This window comes from Galeopterus variegatus, unplaced genomic scaffold (genome assembly GCF_000696425.1).
Source record: "Galeopterus variegatus unplaced genomic scaffold, G_variegatus-3.0.2 Scaffold3689, whole genome shotgun sequence".
Classification (NCBI taxonomy): domain Eukaryota; kingdom Metazoa; phylum Chordata; class Mammalia; order Dermoptera; family Cynocephalidae; genus Galeopterus; species Galeopterus variegatus.
In genome coordinates this window covers 173,155-191,721 of record NW_007729800.1, presented here as the reverse complement: position 1 = coordinate 191,721, position 18,567 = coordinate 173,155, and positions in this window count along the sequence as shown.

The window sequence follows — 18,567 nt, the reverse complement described above, 5'->3', positions numbered from 1 at the left end:
CATAAAGCCCTCTGATACACCTCCATTTTTACCTCGCTTAGTAAAAGTCATTTTCTGATACTACGGATGGGGTCCTCCATTATACAGCATATTAAAGGTCAGAAAGTTCTCACTCACCCACTCAACAAATATATCTTGGGTGCCTTCTCTGTGCTAGGCATGTTCCAGGGGCTGGGACACTGTCCCCATGCTCATGGAATTTGCAACCCAGTAGGGAATATGGGTATTTCATCCAGATAAATATATTATGGTATAACTCTTGGTTCCTTTCCCTTATGTTATTAGAAAAAGGCTAAACTGAGTCCCATACAGACACTTAAGAAGACAGGGAAGCATCTTCATGGGGTTAAAGGTCAAGTCCTGGCACTTCAACAGTTAAACTTCAGTCACGTGGAAAATGTACTAATCCCAGCAGCTCTCTCCCTCCTGCCAGATGAGGGAGGCGGCCCTGTGCATCTGTGGCTTCACGTTTCCCATCATCACCTTTATTGCTCTCTTTAAATCCTGGGGTTTCAATTTTCCTTCCCATCAGAATGACTCTGCTTTTAACAACCCCAGACCTTTCTCTCTGTTATTCTGCAGACCCAGGCTGCTGCATCCACATCATATGAGAGAGGCATCTCTCCTGAGAGGAGGGCTGTGCAGACCCCAAGGAACTGTGTTGTCACTGATTTATGACTCCCCTTCCTCGGTCTGTTGAGGAAAATCACTTTGTCAAGATGAAAAGTCAGGGTGGGGGTGGAGCAGTTTTCCTGATTGGCTCCAGTCACTCTCCTGAATATTTCAGAGGCACTTATATTTATAAGTCATCAGGACTGCGTGTGGACGAGGTGGAGAGAAATGGCCAAATATTGAACAGAGGTGTGTGATTTGTCTTACATTTATTCAGTCATGCTTTTCAGGATTTAAAGGGTGGGGTGCAGCAATTCTGAGTGTAAAAATAAGGAGCAGCGAGCAGCCTGCCTGCACACATTTTAGGGGAGACACTTTTCTGCCTCTTAATCTCCTATTCAACAGATCCGAATGCTCTTGGGGCTCATTAGTATCACTTTTATTGTCATCAGTATCATGATCATCACATTTCAGAACCAGAGGTTCTCAAGCATCCTCCTTGTTGAATCCATTGTTTCACAGGGAGGAAACTGAGGTTCAGAAAGGGGAACTTGCTCAAGGTCAAGCTGTGAAGTTGGGGCAGGGGCTAAAAGCCAGGCCCTCCGACTTCTGATCCATTCTGACCAGGCCTTTTGTAGGCAGCCTGAGGTGCTGGATGTTATGCAGTGGCCTTAGCATGGAATGTAGTGATCTGAACATTAGTGTGCCCCCAGCCTCAGACAGACGGATGAGAAAACAAACAAGGCAGAGTTTTCTTTTTCCACTATTTGTTTCCATCTAAGTAGTAATGTAATCATATTATAAAAACTTGTAAAGTAGGAAAAAGGAAAATTAGTCTTATTATCCTAACATAATCTATGTTAGTGTTTTGCTTTTTTCCTTTCTAATTTTTTCCTTTATGTTTAGTTTTCTCTGCATGCAGTTGTGACTATTGCATATCTGCACATTCTCCTGTCCTGTGTTTTCATTTAACTTTGTGGCATAAGCATTTTCCATGTTACTACTTTGTCTTCACAGCCATAATTATAATAGTTGCTTAATATTCTACCGAATATATGTACCACAGTTTACTTACCCATTCCTGTGTCATTGGACATTGAGTTTTCCATCAACACAAATAATGCTGTAACAAATATCATACAATATAGCTTTCTCCTTATACTGTATTTATGTTATTTCTTTAGGATAGCTTCCAAAAATGGAATAAGTAGGTCAATGATTTGGGGCAGTTTTATGGCTCTCGATACATATTGCCAAATTGCCTGGTGAAAGCTTCTTAGCAATCTATATAAACAATTTCAGATAAGAGTCAAAAGGTGACCAAATAAAAACTTAGCAAAAAATTAAGCAAGAACCACTGCATGTACGCATCACGGAGGCATGACGGTTAAAAGCCTTCTGGCTTGGATGCTCTTGGATAATTACATCTCACTCACAGAGTCGAAAGGAGGAAGAAAGTAAAGGCCCTCAGGTTGGTTATGCCATTATTATTTCCAGGCTTCTGCACAGTAGTTCTCAGGGCTGCACAACAGAGTCGACTGAAATACGTACCAAACTGCTGATACCTAGAGCTGGCCCCCAGAGACTCTGGCTTAGTGTGGTCTGACTCTGAGAGGGCAGAAGTTCCCTAGGTCTATCAGGAGGCCAGGTCCAGCACCGCGACATGAGCCCAGATGCACTCAGGGAGGCTGAGGAGGTCACAGACACAAAGACCCTGAGTGATGTCCCTCCACCTGTTTCCTTCTCCGTTTCCTGTGCCCCGGGGAAACCTCAGCCCATGGGTGCCAACAAGTCACTCACTGCTCCTCCCATCCTGAGGCCGGAAACGCCTGCTACATCCAGCTCCCACAGGCCCTGACTCGGAGGCCCAGGGATTCCTAAAAGGGTGAAATGAGGAAGAGCACAATGTCAGAGCCGACTGTGGAGCCTCCAAACAGCCACCCTGAGGGGACTTAAAGGATGGGGATCCCAAATGCCCAACTTTAGGAACTGGTAAACACATTATAATATATTCACATCCTGGGGTGTCATGCAGCCACAAAAAAGAGTTTAATTGTGCTAAAATGAAAAGCCCTTCAAAATTTTGAATGAAAAAATCCAGGTGCCGAAGAGATGTACAGTATGTTTTGATCTGGGTAAAAAGAGTCCCATTCCATAGTTGTTCACTTGCATGTGCACAGAAGGTGTCTGAAAATGCACATGGGAAGGGAATAGGGGTGGTGGTCTTAGAAAAGACGCTGGGAGGGCTGGGAGTGGGGAGAGTGAAGGGCAGTTGAACTTTCACCTTCGACCCTTCTCTACTGCTTGTATTATGTACCTCAAACATGTATTACGGTTATGGCTTTTTTTACTATTATAAGGTTTTCCAATAACAGGGGGGCAGGGAAGAGAGATAATAGTAAGAATAATAATCTCATGCATTCCTCACAGCACATTATAATTCTAAAAGCACTATCATAGGTTCTTTTGGGATGAGTTGGGTCAATATTATTCCCATTTTATAGACAAAATAACCGAAGCTCCAAGAAGTAAAGAAACAGCAAGAGAATCAGGACTGATAAGAAGTGGACTGCAGGCCGGGGCTTCTGACTTCTAGTCCTCTGACCTCAGCATCCTTTTTATGATTCCATACCTCAGAAACAAATCCCAGAGAGCAGGATCCTCATGTCCCAGAAGACACTGACTTCCATCTGCCGTGGCTTCTCCTGCACCCACCCCACACACATTGGAGTTTGAGTGGGCACCTAAGGGTACCCGGAGGAACCCCCTTCCAGAGGAGACAAGAGGTGAAGAAGAGCTGGGTAGCTTGCTTTCCAGGGGGTCAGCAGTGATGATGAGGCCCAAGTGGCAGGCAGGGACCTCCCCTGGAGGTTCCAATGTCACAAGCTCCTCTGCCACCCAGGATGTCTTGGACATCTGAGGTGAGCTAGCTGGACATGTGTGTGGGAAGAAGAAATATAATCATTGATCACTGAAAATGCAGCAAGTAGCATGAAGGCAGCTAGAGCTTTTGGCCGCTAAAGCTGGCTCCCAGCCCAACCCCCTACCCAGACTCTGGGCAGTATAAGGTTAACCACCAATCACCAAGTCTGGGCCTGGGGCAGAGCCCTTCAGAACAAAGCAGAGAGAGAGACAGTAAATAGCTCAAACTCCATCAGAGCCCCATAAAACACCACACACAGGGAGAGAATCATTTAAAAGTCCTTTGTGTACCTAGCTTCCTCACTGCACCCTCTCCACCTCTCTCCACTGGATCTTGAGTTCTTTTTGGGCAGGGAAGCACCTTCCTTACCTCGGTGTCCCCGTGTCCCTGGCAGCACTTGCCTCCTGGTGGCACAGAAACTCTTCCTAAGATGTATATCAAAGTAAATGGAATGGACACCATCAAAGATGGTGATGACCAATATTTATTCCATTTTATTAATTTAATAACTTGTTATCAATTATATAAATTTTATAAATGTACACAGATTATTAGTTTATAATGCATATTTATTTACAGCTAATTTATTATTAAACTTGTGAAATAGAAACTAACCCTCACTAATTCCATTTTACAGATGGAGACACTGAACCTTACAGAGGTAAATGAACGTCCTCAGTAAGACCATACTGTGAGTAAAGGGAAGCCAGGTCAGCCGGACAGTGTGACACAGAGCCTGCCATTCTGCCACTTCCCCTACCACTTTCCAAGGTCAGCATGTTTCTCCAAGAGAAAGTGTTGAGCCATAATTAAGCAGTGGGAGATTTCCCAAGGAAGAAAGGGGTAGTCAGAGTGGTGGATTCAGAGGGAGGCTTGACAGGGAAGGATTTGGGGTTGTTATGTAAATAATGAACCTGTGAGGTGTGTCCATCTGATGAAAAATGCATCAAGCCACTCTTATGATTTGTGTACTTTTTTTGTATGTAGGTTATGCTTCAGTAAAAATTAAATTAAAAAGAATGAGCTAGCAAATGGTGCCCCAGGCTCCTGGTGCTGTCTTGTATAGAAGGATGACTGGTTAATTCTTTTGCTTCCCTGTGGGGTAGGAGAAGGCAGGTGTTCGCTCCCCTGGAATCTCTCCTTGCTCCACGGCTTCTTCCGCATGCCACCCAGATGTCATCCTGAAATAAAGGCCCAATCATGTCCTCCTCTGCCTACAGTGGCTTCTTCCTAGAGTGTCCACTCTTCCTCAGTGGCTTCTTGTTACCTACAGAATAAATTCCAGACTCCTTGGCAAAGCCAGTCACATTCTGTGCCTAACCAACTTTCCAACGTAACCTTTCATAGAAGAGGTGGCTTAGCAGTGGCTGGGCATGGAGACCCTGTGCTCAACCATTTCCTGACCATGTGACCTCGGGCAAGTCTAGACAGAGAAACAGACATGTACAAAAGGGAGACAATGTGAAGACACAGGGGAAACACCATCTATAAGCCAAGGGACACCCAAGGCTACCAAAAGCGAAGAGAGAGGCCTGTAACAGATTCTCCCCCACAGCCGTCAGAAGGAACAGACCCTGCTAACACCTTGATTTCAGACTTCTGGCCTCCAGAACTGTGAGACAATACATTTCTGTTCTAAGCCACCCAGTTCATGGTGCTTTGTTACAGCGGTCATAGGGAATGAATATGTCCTCTTTTTGGTGAACTTTCCTTCCCCTCTCAAGCTTATGGTGCAACAAGACTTTACTCCTCTCCTCTCCTCTCCTCCACAGTGGTCGTGGTTGTTGTGGTCATGGTAAAGGTCATCATCATCATCACTGTAATCATCATAGCTGACACTGACAGAGCCTTATTTTGTGCTGTGCACTATTCTAAGCACTACAAGTTTAATCTTTATGACCACCTATGAAATGGTTCCTATTATTATCCCTGTTTTACAGACAAGGAAAGTGAGACACAGAGAGTTTTAAGTACCAAGAGTCACACAGCTAATAAGCAACAGAGCCAGGATTTAAACGCAGGCACTGTGACTTCAGAGCTTATGTTCTGTCCTCTCCCATGTCTGGTACCTTTCCCACCTGGCCATAGGGGTGGAGACGGGTCTTAAGCTGGATCAGTTACAGTCCTCTCTAAGGATTTTTTAAAATTGGAATTTGAGGAAGAAGAGCAACCTTCTTGGGTGGCAAGATTTATCAGGTGCCATCAGGGGTCATGTCCTTTAACTTATGGAAGGAGCATGTCTACATATAAAAAAAAAGGATGCTCACAGTCAGAGATGAGAAACAGACAGATGAATGATATCCAGTCCCTGTTACTCTCTGTCTAGAAGGCATACCCCCACCTGCCTTCCCACAGCTTGTTTATTAGAGCCCATAAAATATGCTTTTGACCAAGCTAGTTATTTTGGGTTTCCATCATTTGCAGAAGATTTGTGACCAGCACACCTGCAAATTGGAAACTGGGACTGAAAGACTCCATTCCATTTCAGGGTGGTCTCTTGAGTGGCAGAGATAAAAATAAACCTTGGCTCCTGTGAGGCAGCAATCTTCTGCAAGAGGCTGGATACCAGAGAGAGCTGGGCTCTGCAGGGGGAGATGGGGGAGCAGCTGCTGAGAAAAACAGAGAAAGTAGAAGGAGCACCCTGGAGTCCTGAGAGTTTTCCAGCTCTGAGGCTTGGCTGCATTCCTGCTCTTGAGTTCTGCGAGACCTCCCTGTATCTGTGTAACCCATGACCCCTTTTAAGTTTAAATTGGCACAAGTTGGTTTCAGTAGGTTACATGCAAAGAATCATAAATAACATGCATACAGTAGGAACTAAAAAGCTATCGAATACAATGGAAGGTTTTTAAGTGAGGCAGCAAAGAGGATGGAGACTACTCCTTAGGAATATTGCTCCAGAGCCTGTATGTGGGAGAGATTAGTTGGAGCATGAATGGGAGCAGGAATAATAGAGAGGTACCTGCAGAGGTCAATATAAGTGGTGACAGGACCTGAGTGACTGGAAAGGGAAGTGGGGGATACTGAGAGAAAGGACCTGGTGGGACTAAGCCACTGAGGAGATGTGGGAGTGAAGGGAAAAGGAAATGTCAAAGATGACTGGGAATTTAAGCCTGGTGTCCAGAAGGAAGGATGACACCCTCAATAGAAGGAGGAAGTCAGGAGAGAGGATGAGCAGCTCTTGCACACCAATGTTAAGCTGAGGTGATAGAGCTAATTAGAGTAAGTGAACAGAAGGAAATGTGGCCTGGCATTCCGGAGAGGAGTCGGCTGCAGAAACAGAGAGTGGGGAGTCACCCTGAGCTGAGAGTTGGAGCCATTAGAGGTCAAGGCAGCCCAGGTAGAGCATAGAGGAAGAAAATGGGGGTGGGGGGCACTGTACTTAGGAATAGAGAGACCTGAAAAATAAAGTCCGAGAGGTAGGGCAAAAATGCAGCCTGTGCAGTGTTGGGGAAATCAAGGAAGAAGACAGCTTCCAGGAGGGGATTGTGGTGAATGGTGCTCAAAACTGCAGACAGGCCAAGAAAGACCAGTTTTCAGGGGACTGAGATAAGGTGATTTAACATGCTAAGGAGGAGATCATGGGAAACTGTCATGGGAGCTGTGAGCTGGTGATCAGGGTGGAAGACAGATGTAAGGCCTGGGGCAGCTGCTTTTGCTTGCTCAGGGAGTGGTGAGGATGGTTTTATAAACAGGAAAAGATCTGGACAGCCTGTTTGATGAGAAAGGCAATGCCTCCAGGACATGACCCGGATGTGCTGGTGAGATCAGGAGAAAACTGAACCACCCTGCCTGATAAAGGAGCAGGTTGGGAGGTTGGGGGTCTGGGTGGAGACAGATATTAGCAGTAGTCTCATCAGCAGAGGGAGAAAATGGGAAGAAGTGGTACCACCCAGAGCTACCAGAGCTCTTCACCGTAAACAGCAGAAACTGACCCTGTCCCTGGCTAAGCGGAAAAGGAATTCACTGGAAGGTTCTTTTGTGGCTCACAGAATCCAGAAATGTATTAGCTATTTATGCTACATAACAAATTATCCCCAAACTTAGAGGCTAAAAATAACACACATTTATTATCTCATGGTTTCTATGGGTCAGGGATTTGAGAGCAGCTTGCCTGGGTGGTTCTGGTTGGGGGGTCTGCCTTTAGATTGTAGTCAAGATGTCAGTGGGGGCTTCGATCTTCTGAAGTTTGACTGGGGCTGGAGGAGCTGCTTCCAAGACAAGTCCCTTACCTGGGTGTCAGCAGGAAACCTCAGTGATTCCTTAATTGGCTATTGGCAAGAGGCCTCATTCTCTTGCATATGGGTCTCCATAATGCTGCCTGAGTGTCCTCATGACTTGGCAGCTGGTGTCCCCCAGAGTGAGCAACTCCAGAGAGAGTAAGGAGGGAACCATAATGCTTTTATGATCCAGTCTTGTGAGATACACATTGTCACTTCCACCACATTCTATGCATGAGAAGTGAGTCGTGAAGTCCAGCCCATCCTCAGGGGTAAGGGAATTAAGCCCTAGCTCTTGAAGGGGGAGAAGCAGCAAAGAAATTATGGACATATTTTAAAATTAAAACCATCGCTGGAAAGTTGGAGAACTAGACTTGAAAAACAGGCAGAAAACTGAACAGCCAGTGCCCCAGCCAAGGCCACAAGAAGGAATAACCTGGCTAGGGATGGACACTGGAGGCCCTGCTGCTCAGGCCCAGGTGCCCCTCTTGTAAACATTCCATGTATTATTTGTAGCACTTGCTCCAAGGGCAAAGTCGCCAACCTAAGCAGTAATTGGCAGAGTTTCAATCACTGTGCCTACACCTTGGCTGGGGCTTCCATAAATATGAGGCATGATCTACTTACACCAAGACCTGTGTAGTTGCAGATCCCCCAAACACACACACACACACACACAATCACAAGAGCAAACCCCATCACAGAAAGGCTCCTCTCTGATTCTTCAACACAAACTGGATGTCCAAAAATTCAATTCAGCTCTGACACTGACTGCCAGAGTTAGTGTGGACCCCATGGGTTAAGGGGCTGTATCATGCTTGTGTCAGCACAGGATGGAGAGACGTCAAAGTGCCAGTGAGATTCATATGCTTCAGTGGGAACAAGATATTGGAGCTGGGGAAGGAAAGGGAGAGCATCCCATCCCCAAGAGCCCTCAGGATCCCATCACTGAGAGTCCCTGAGACTCCCAAAGGTGTTTGGTTGAGAGGAGGTATTGGGCTTCCCATCATATGTGGGGTGAGGTTTTAAGTCATTTAAATGTAATTATTAACAGAAGGGTGACACCACAAGGTAGAGGATGTAAGGATATTCTGGATTCTGACACTTGGCTTTAAATACGAACTTGAAGTCTTTAGTAATGTGACTGTTACTGTTAAGGAAGAAAATGGTGTCTTCTAAGGTCAATTCTGGTTTTAGTTTCAGCAAGCCAATTTTTTTTTTTTTTTTTTTTTTTTTAGCTAGAGCCTGGGGACTTGTAGGTGAAGCCAGCTAGAGAGCTAAGTTATGAGAAAAAAAAAGAGAAAGTGAAAAAAATACAGCCACATCAGGGATATAGATCCCAAGGGAGATCTTCTGACCAGGACAAAGAAGTCAGAATGTGCTACCTCAGGGTTCTCTGGTCTCATGTAGGGTCCAGGCTTCTAAAGAGGCCTGAAAGCACAGGCCCAGGGGATATGACTGGGTAGAATTATCAGGGGATTCCAGCTGCATGGGGAGTGTCATTGTACTATCTAAAGGCCAAGGGGTGGGCTGGGGGAGGGGGGCGGGCACAGGTTTAAGCAGCCTGCTAGCTGAAGCCAGGAGGGGTAGGTGGGAAGGATGGCAAGATGGTCAGAGAGGACAGGCAGAAAGGGCACTCACTCACTTGAGAACTGGACTTTGTGATCTGATGTTTGCTTAATGAAATGTCAAATGCAGGCCCTGCAAATGAGTCTATGATGAATGTCCAATCAATGTCCAATGATGAGTTAGTAATCATTATTCAATAACCAACTACACTCTTTCCAGGCCTGCCATGGAAGCAGGGGCTGATGAGATACCCTGAAGCTGTCCTTCTGTACTCCTGTTTTTGGAAGGACATATCCTAATCCAGGTCTGTGAGGATTCTTTTTTGGTCTTAATGTAATATTATTTGATCAGGCTGTTCTGCTGTTTGTCTATATTAGTATTGAGAAAGTTTCCTTGTCTGTGTTATAAAACGTCCTTGCTACAGTTCTTTTCAAGCATTTAATGAGCACTGCTGTAATTGGATGTCCCCAACCTCACTCAAGCTTAAATTCCCACTCTAACTGTTGAGGGAAATCCTATTATGGTAATTGAAAGGTGGGGTCTTGAAGAGTGATTAGATTGCAGAACCATGCAGTAGTGAATGGATTAATAACGGTGGTCATGGGAGTGGTTCTGAGGGCTTTAAATGGAGAGTAAATGAGAAGTTTGCTCTCTCTGCTCCACCATTTTCTGCAGTGCAAGACCCCTGGGTCACTGACGCCACCACCAGGACCCTCACCAGATGTGTTCCCTGGACTTTGGACTTCCCAGCCTCTAAAACTGTAAGCAATAAATTTTGTTTTCTTACAAATCACGCAGCTCAATGTATTTTGTTATAAGCAACAGAAATGAACTGATATAAGCATCTACTATGTGCTGGGCACTGGGGGTACAAAGATAAATAAAGTAAACCAGATGCAGACTTTGTCCTCAATAGTTCACATCGTGTGTGTGTGTGTGTGTGTGTGTGTGTGTGTGTGTGTGTGTGTGTGTGTTGGAACATAGGGGTTAGAGCAGTTGATAAACTTGACACTATAGGAAAATATAATACTTTGTGAAGAGGACTATTAGAGAAGAGTTAAATATTCAGTACAAATGCTAGCTACTTTGCATCTATTAGCTCACTTTTTTTTCATATATCATCTCATTTACTCCTCAATGTAACCATGTGAGGAAAGTACTGTTATTATTCCCATTTTACAGTAGCAGGACCTGAAGTCATGTGACTTCTCCAAGGTTACACAGCTAGTAAGTGGCAGTGGCAGACACTGGACTCATATCCACGCCTTTCTAAGATCAGTATTTTTTTTTCTTTTTTGGAAAATACACATAAAATTTACCATTTTAACTTTTTGTATTTACTGAGGTCTTTATTTATTTATTTAGAAAATTTTTTCTTTTAAATTTTTAGAATTGTGGTAAAATATACTTAACAAAATTTACCATCTTAACCATTCTTAAGTATACATTCAGGAGTGTTAAGTACATTCGCCTTGTTGTGCAACCAATCTCCAGAAGCTTTTCATCTTGCAGACCTGAAACTCTGTACCTATTAAACAACTCCCTGTTCTCACCTTCCCCCCTCCAGGCGACCACCACTCTACCCTCTGTCTCTGTGAATTTGACTAGGTACCTCACGAAAGTGGAATCATACAGTATTTGTCTTTTTGTAACTGTCTTATTTCACTTAGAATAGCGTCTTTAATGTTCATCCACGTTGTAGCATGTGTTGGAATTTCCTGCCTTTTTAAGGCTGAATAACATTCCGTTATATACCACATTTTGTTTATCCATTCATCCATTAATGGACCCTTGGCTTGCTTCCTCATTTTGGCTACTATGAATAATGCTGCTGTGAACATGAATGTACAAGTATCTCTTCAAAACCCTGCTTTCAATTCTTTTGTATGTTTACCCAGATATGGAATTGCTGGGTCATATGATAATTCCATTTTTAGTTTTTTGAGGAACTGCCACACTGTTTTCCACAGCAGCTGCACCATTTTACATTCTCACCAACAGTGTGCAAGGGTTCCAGTTTCTCCACATCCTTGCCAATACTTCTTTTCTTTTTTTTGATAGAATCCGTTTTTTTTTTTTTTTTTTTAAAGAAGATGACCGGTAAGGGGATCTCAACCCTTGGCTTGGTGTTGTCAGCACCACGCTCAGCCAGTGAGCGAACCGACCATCCCTATATAGGATCCGAACCTGTAGCCTTGGTGTTATCAGCACCGCACTCTCCCGAGTGAGCCACAGGCCAGCCCGATAGCAGCCATTCTAATGGGTGTGAGGTAGCATTTCCCTATTGATTAGTGATGTTGAGCATCTTTTCATGCCCTTGTTGGCCATTCGTATATTCTCTTTGGAGAAATGTCGAATCAAGTCTTTGATCACTTTAAAATCAGATTTTTTTCTGTGATTGAGTTCTTTATATATTCTGGATATTAACCCCTTATTAAATATATCATTTGCAAACACTTTCTCCCATTCAATAGTTGCTTTTTCACTCTTGATTGTGTCTTTGGTGCACAGAAGTTTTTAATTTTGCATAGTCCAATTTATTTTTAGTTTGTTGCTTGTGCTTCTGGTTTCACATCAAAGAAATCATTGTCACATTCAATGTTATGATGCTTCCCCTAGATTTCTCATAAGAGTTTTATAGTTCTAGCTCTTACAGTTAGATCCTTGACCCATTTTGAGTTAATTTTGGGGTATGGTGTAAGGTAAGGGTCTAACTTCATTCTTTTGTATGTAAATATTCAATTTTCCCAGCATCATCTGTTGAAAACACTGTCCTCCATTTTTAACATTTTTTTTTTTTTTAAAGATGACCAATAAGGGGATCTTAACCCTTGACTTGGTGTTGTCAGCACCACGCTCTCCTAAGTGAACCAACCGGCCATCCCTGTATAGGGATCCGAACCCTTGGCCTTGGTGTTATCATCACCACACTCTCCCAAGTGAGCCACGGGCTGGCCCTCATTTTTTAACAATTTTTATGTGTACAGTTCAGTGGCATTAAGAACATTCACGTTTTTGGGCAACCATCACCATCACTCTCCATCTCCAGAATTTTTATCATCTCATACTGAAACTCTGTACCCATTAAACAAAAACTCCCCATTCGCCCCTCCCCAAAGCCCTTGGAAACTGCTGTTTTACTTTCTTTTCTGACTCTGAATGTGTCATGGTCCATGTTCTTAAGGACCATGCTATAGATGGGAAATTGTGGGAGCACAGAGCAGGGACACATAGCTCTGGCCTGGTGGGGGTGTCTGTGGGAGGATGACACATGTCAGCAGAGGCTTTCAGAGGAGGGATTCCCGAGCTGGGTAGGTGCCAGCCAAGCAGGGGAGGGAGGTGGAGCCAGCATGTCAGTGGCAGTGGCGAGCAGAGGCAGCACTGGGGATCTGGGCACTGCCCATTGCCATGGTCAGTCCTTCATAGTGGGACTAGCTGCTCACCCAGGCATAGGGGTTACTGAATGAGCTCCCAGCTGTTTCTTCTTTGGGATCCCTGCTCCTTTCACCTTCCCTATTCAGTACTGATTTTTCTTTCCCTCCATCTTATTCCTGCTCTTTTAAAAATTGTGAACTTCTTATTGAAATATAACATATGTACAGCATAATCCATGAATGTGTGTGATGAATTTTTGCAGTGTGAACATACCTATGTACCCTAATATACACGGTGAAATAGAGCCTTACCAGGACCCCAAGAGACCCCTTCCAGGGACTATTCACGCCCTTCCCCCCAGGGGAACCACCACCCTGACTTCTAACAAAACAGACTACTTTGCCCCGTTGTGTACCTTATACAAGGGTACTTCAGAAAGTTCATGGAAAGATTCATGTTATCTTTTAATTCTTTTTTTCCACAAGCTTTTTGAAGTGACCTTATGTAAATGGAATCATATAGAACGCACTCTTTTGTGTCTGGCTTCTTTGGCTCAGCATTTCTCCTGTTTTGCTCTGGGCCAATTCTCATCCTGCCTGAATGTCAGACAACGGTTGTTGTGCTAGTCCTCATCCCAGTCAAGATGATGGAGGGGAACTGGCCACACAAATAAAAGGTGGCGTCACAATTCACAGTGAACCACAGGACAAGAAGTTCCTCTGGCCTGGCCTCGCAGGGCTGCTGCTGGAAAATGGATGGTTCCCACTGAGGACCGTAATGGGCAGGGACAGCACTTGCCCAGTGCTATTCTCCTAATATTTCAAGGAGAGTGAAGTTTGGAATTGTTAAGCATTCCCAGAAGGGCCATAAATTGCATTTTAGCCTGTTTCAATTGCAGAGTGAAATGGACTGTTTTCCTGGCAATTTTTATTTTTCCCTCTCAGTCTCTTGCTCTCTGGTTCCCTGGCTCACAGGCACATGGCTTCCTTCCTTCCTCCCTTCTTCCCTCCTTCCTTCCGTCTGTCCGTCCATCCTCTTTCTCCTTTTGGCAGTTACATCTCCGCAGAGTTCAGCCTTTCCCCTGAGCCAGGAGCTTTTACCCAGTCTTGGACTCAGGAGATGAAAGAGTTACAAGGAATCCTGAAGATTAGCTGACTCACCCAACCTTCATTGTTCAGACTTTTATAAACTTGACATATCATTTACATACAGTAAAGTGTAAAAACCTTAGTATACAGCTCAAATAATTAATTAATTCAGCTCAATTAATAAAATAATTTTGACATATGTGACCATCATGCAACCATCATTTAATCAAGATTTAAACATTTCTAGCACCCGGAAGGTTTGCTCATGCTTTCTCCAATCTCTACTCCTCCCCCACTTGTTTTTCTTCTGTCATCGTAGATCAGGCTTGCCTGTTCTTGAACTTCGGATAAATGGAATCATGTACTATGTCTTGTATTGTTTTGTATCTTGCTACTTTCACTCATCATCAGGATTTTGAGATTCATCCATGTCAATGCAAGTATCAGAAGTTTGTTCTCTTTATTGCAGAATATACTACTATTTATTTATCTATTCTTCTGTTCAAGGACATTTGGGTTGTTTCCAGTTTTGGCTACTGTACTAGTCTGCTAGGGCTTCCATAACAGAGTACCACAGACTGGGTGGGTTAAACAACAGAAATTTATTTTCTCACAAGTCTGGAGGCTAGAAGTCCAAGATCAAGGTGTTGGCAGGGTTGGTTTCTTCTGAGGCCTCTCTCCTTGGCTGGTAGATGACCATCTTCTCTCTGTGTCTTCACATGGTCTTTCCTCTATGTGTGTGTCCTAATATCTTCTTTTTATAAGGATACTAGTCATATTAAATTAGGGCCCACCACAATGACTTCATTTGACCTTAATTACCCCTTTAAAGCCTTCAAATATAGCCACATTCTGAGGTACTGGGGATTAGTACGTCAACAAATGAGTTTTGTGGGGGACACAAATCAGCCCATGACAGCTATTATGAATAAAGTTGCTATCAATATTTGCTATGGTTTGAATGTTCCCCCACGCTCATGTTGGAGCTTAATTCCTGATATAGTATTTGATAGGTGGGGCCTTTAAGAGGTGATTGGATCATGATGGCTACACGCTCATGAACGGATTAATCCCTTTATAGATCCATTAATCCATTAATTCAAATAGATTAATCCATTTATGGATTAATGGGTTAATGGATGAATGGTTATCACAGAAGTGCCAGTAGGGGCTGTATAAGGGAGCAAGTGAGCATGTTGGCATACTGTTGCCCAGCCCTCATGAAGAGATTGCCTGCATCACCTTGGGACACTGTAGAGAGTCCCCACCAAGAAGAAGGCCCTCACCAGATGTGTCCCCCTGGACCCTGGGCTTCCCAGTCTCCAAAACTGTAAGAAATAAATTCTACTCTTTTATAAAGGGCTGGCTGGTTAGCTCAGTTGGTTAGAATGTAGTGTTATAACATCAAGGTTAAGGGTTAGGATCCCTGTACCGGCCAGCCACGAGAAAACAAAAAAACCCCAAACAACCCCCCCTCCCAACTCTGTTCTTTATATATTACCCAGTTTGGGGTGTTCTGTTATCAGCAATAGAAAACTGACTAATACAACATTTTTGTACATACTTTGCATATGTACAGTTGTCCCAAGTGGTTGAACAAATTTACAGTCCCATCAGCAATGTGTGAGTGTTTCAGTTGCTCTGTATCCTCACCAGCCACTTCATTTTACAGATGAAAAACAGAGACCTGCAAAGAAGAGGTGAGGTCTCACCTCATCTGCAGACCAAGAGCTTGAGATTACAGGCAGAGCATGCTGGCAACCCTGTCCCTAACATGCCTTAGGAATTTCTGAAACTCCCCAACACATTACCTTTATCATTCAGTCATTTATCAAAAAGGACATAGAGACCACCTGTGGCCCAGGTCCTATGCTAGGGTCTGGAATTGAGGAGGTGAACAATAGAGACAGGAAACTTACACCCAAGTTGGAGCAACAGACAATAACATAACAACTTCGTAAGTAATTGCAGATGGTGGTAGGTGCTGGGCAAGGAATCAACAGGACCTCAGCTAGAGAATAAGGGGCTCAGGGGGGGAGGGTAAAATCCCTTTAGATGGGGTGTTCTGAAGGGCCTCTCTGAGGGGGTACAGATAAGGGAGCCCCAAAGGATTAGAAAATGCTAGTTAGACAAAGGCCAGGGAAAGTGTTGAGGCGGAGAGAATAGGAAGAGCACAAACCCTGAAGTAGGAGCAGCTCAGCGGAGAGGACAGTGGGGGGCAGGAAATGATGGTCTGTGTAACTGGAGCTTGGTGGGCAAGTGTGGGGGAGAAGCAGGAGATGAGGTCTAGAGAGGGCTGGGGCCCAGACAATGCAGGGCTTGCACATCATGGGGAGGAGTTTGGATATCATTCTAAGGGCAATGGGAAATCACTGGAAGGCTTTGGGGGAGTGACAAGCAAAATCCAACTGACATTAACAAATGGATTGTAGGGGAAGAAGCAAGCACACTCTTTCTTTCTTTTTTTTAGCTTTATTTGTTTATTTTTAAAATTTTTATTGAACCATAATTGATTATACATATTTTGGGGGTTTAATATTGACATATGTTGATCAAATCAATATTACTAGCATATATATTGTTACAAATCATACTTATTCTTTATGCCCCTTGTCCAATCTCTCCCTACCCCACTCTCCCTCCCCACTCCCACCTCTGATAAACCTATATTTCTTCTCTCCTTCTGAAAGAGTAATGGTTACTCTGTTGGTTTATTGTCTAGATGATCTGTCCAATGCTGAGAGGTGTGTGCAGGTCCCCCAGTATTATCGTAGAGCAGATGCTTCTTCTGTCACTCTGGAATGGGCTTTGTGGAGAGAGACATTCTCTTCTTTTCTTTGGTCTCTGCTGGTGACTTCCTTGTGTCAATGCACTCCAGTGGCCGGTGGACCATCTGCGTGGTGGTTGTGGTGTCCAGCCGCTTTCACAGCAGCCATGGTTATTGTGATGGCTGTGGTGGGCCACCCGCATGGAGGTGATGTTTTTGGCATGCTCCTTGGTGCTGGCAGTGTGCCTGGTTGTGGGAGAGGGGTCCAGTCCCCAGATCCATATCTCAGGTCCCCGGGAGGCAAGCACACTATTTTAGGAGATTCTTACACTTTCCTGGCTGAGACATGTCAGTGACTTAGATTCAGGAGGTGGCAGAAGAGATGTATTTTGGAGGTTGAATGGACAGGACATGGGTAGGAGTAGGATGGGCCAGTTGAAAAGAGGGGGTGAGTCAAGGATGACTTCTAGATTTTGAGCTTTGAACCTTTGGATGGTCGGCAAGGATCTTTCAGCTATAACTTACCAACCCCCAACTATACACTTCTCTTGTCCACCTCACTACTGTGTATCTCATGATATAGCAGGTGCTCGATAAACATTCTTGAATGACTACCTGATCACATACATGAATGTTTTAGCACATGGAATGGGTCCAATAAAGGGTTTTTTTTTCTTTTTTCTTTTTTTTTTTTTTTTTTTAAAAAAAGATGACCGGTTAGGGGATCTTAACCCTTGACTTGGTGTTGTCAGCACCACGCTCAGCCAGTGAGCGAACCGGCCATCCCTATATGGGATCCGAACCCGGGGCCTTGGTGTTATCAGCACCGCACTCTACCGAGTGAGCCACAGGCCGGCCCAGGGGTTTTTTTTCTTTTGAATTTTTTTATTGAGGTTAAATTCATGTAACATCAGTTAACCATTTTAAAGTGTACAGTTCAGTGGTATTTTACATTCACAATGCTGTGCAACCATTATCTCTATCTAGTTTCAGAATATTTTTATCACTCCCAGAGGGGTCCATGTACCCCTTGAGCAGTCGCTCCCTATTTCCTCCTCTACCCAGCCCCAGGAAACTACTAATCTGCTTTCTGTCTCTATGGATTTACCTATTCTGGGCATTTGATACAAATATAATCATACAACATGTGACCTTTTTGTGTCTGGCTTCTTAGCGTAATATTTTTGAGATTCATCCACATGGTAGCATATATCAGTATTTTTAATGTCTGAATAATATTGCATTTATGAATATATCACATTTTGTTTATCCATTCATTCCTTGATGGACATTTGGGTTGTTTCCACCTTTTGGCTATTGTTAAGTAGTGCTGCTATGAACATTGTTGTTCAAGACTTGTTTGAATACCTGTTTTCAATTCTTTCGTATGTACCTAAGGAGTGGAATTGCTGGGTTATATCGCAATCTATGTTTAACTTTTTGAGAACCCGCCAAACTGTTTTCCAACAGCTCGATAAAGTTTTGCTGAAGGAAAAAAGAAAGGTAGGTGGGAACCTGAGGAGACAAAAATGAGGGCTTTTCCTATCCCCCTCAAGCAGCGCAGGACTCTGCCGTTTACAAGCTGTGTGATCTGAGTCAAATTCCTTAAATTCTCTGAGCTGCCTCCTAATGCTCAAAGTGGGGAAAATAAGACTTCTGTCTGCTGAATGAGATCGTTTCTGAAGCTCCAGGCACAGAGTAAGCTCCCCAAATTAAGTGCCTTCCCTCACTCCCTGACCTTTTCTTTCCGCACTCGACTCGCGCAAAGTGGCCGGGAGCCAGTCTACCCCGGCCGGCCCCCAGCTCAGCTTGCTGCAAACTACAACTCCCAGCAAGCCCTTCTTCTCGGCGTCCCTCCCCGCCTGGTGCGCATGCTTTGGCAGACGTGGCACCTGGAACTCGGAGGCGGGGAGCGACTGGGAAGTGGCCGTGGCGCTTTGCCGCGGCGGAGCTAGCGGGCGTGCGTGCCGGCGGGGGAGCCCGAGTCGAGGCTGCAGCCGGCGGCTGGCAGCGGCG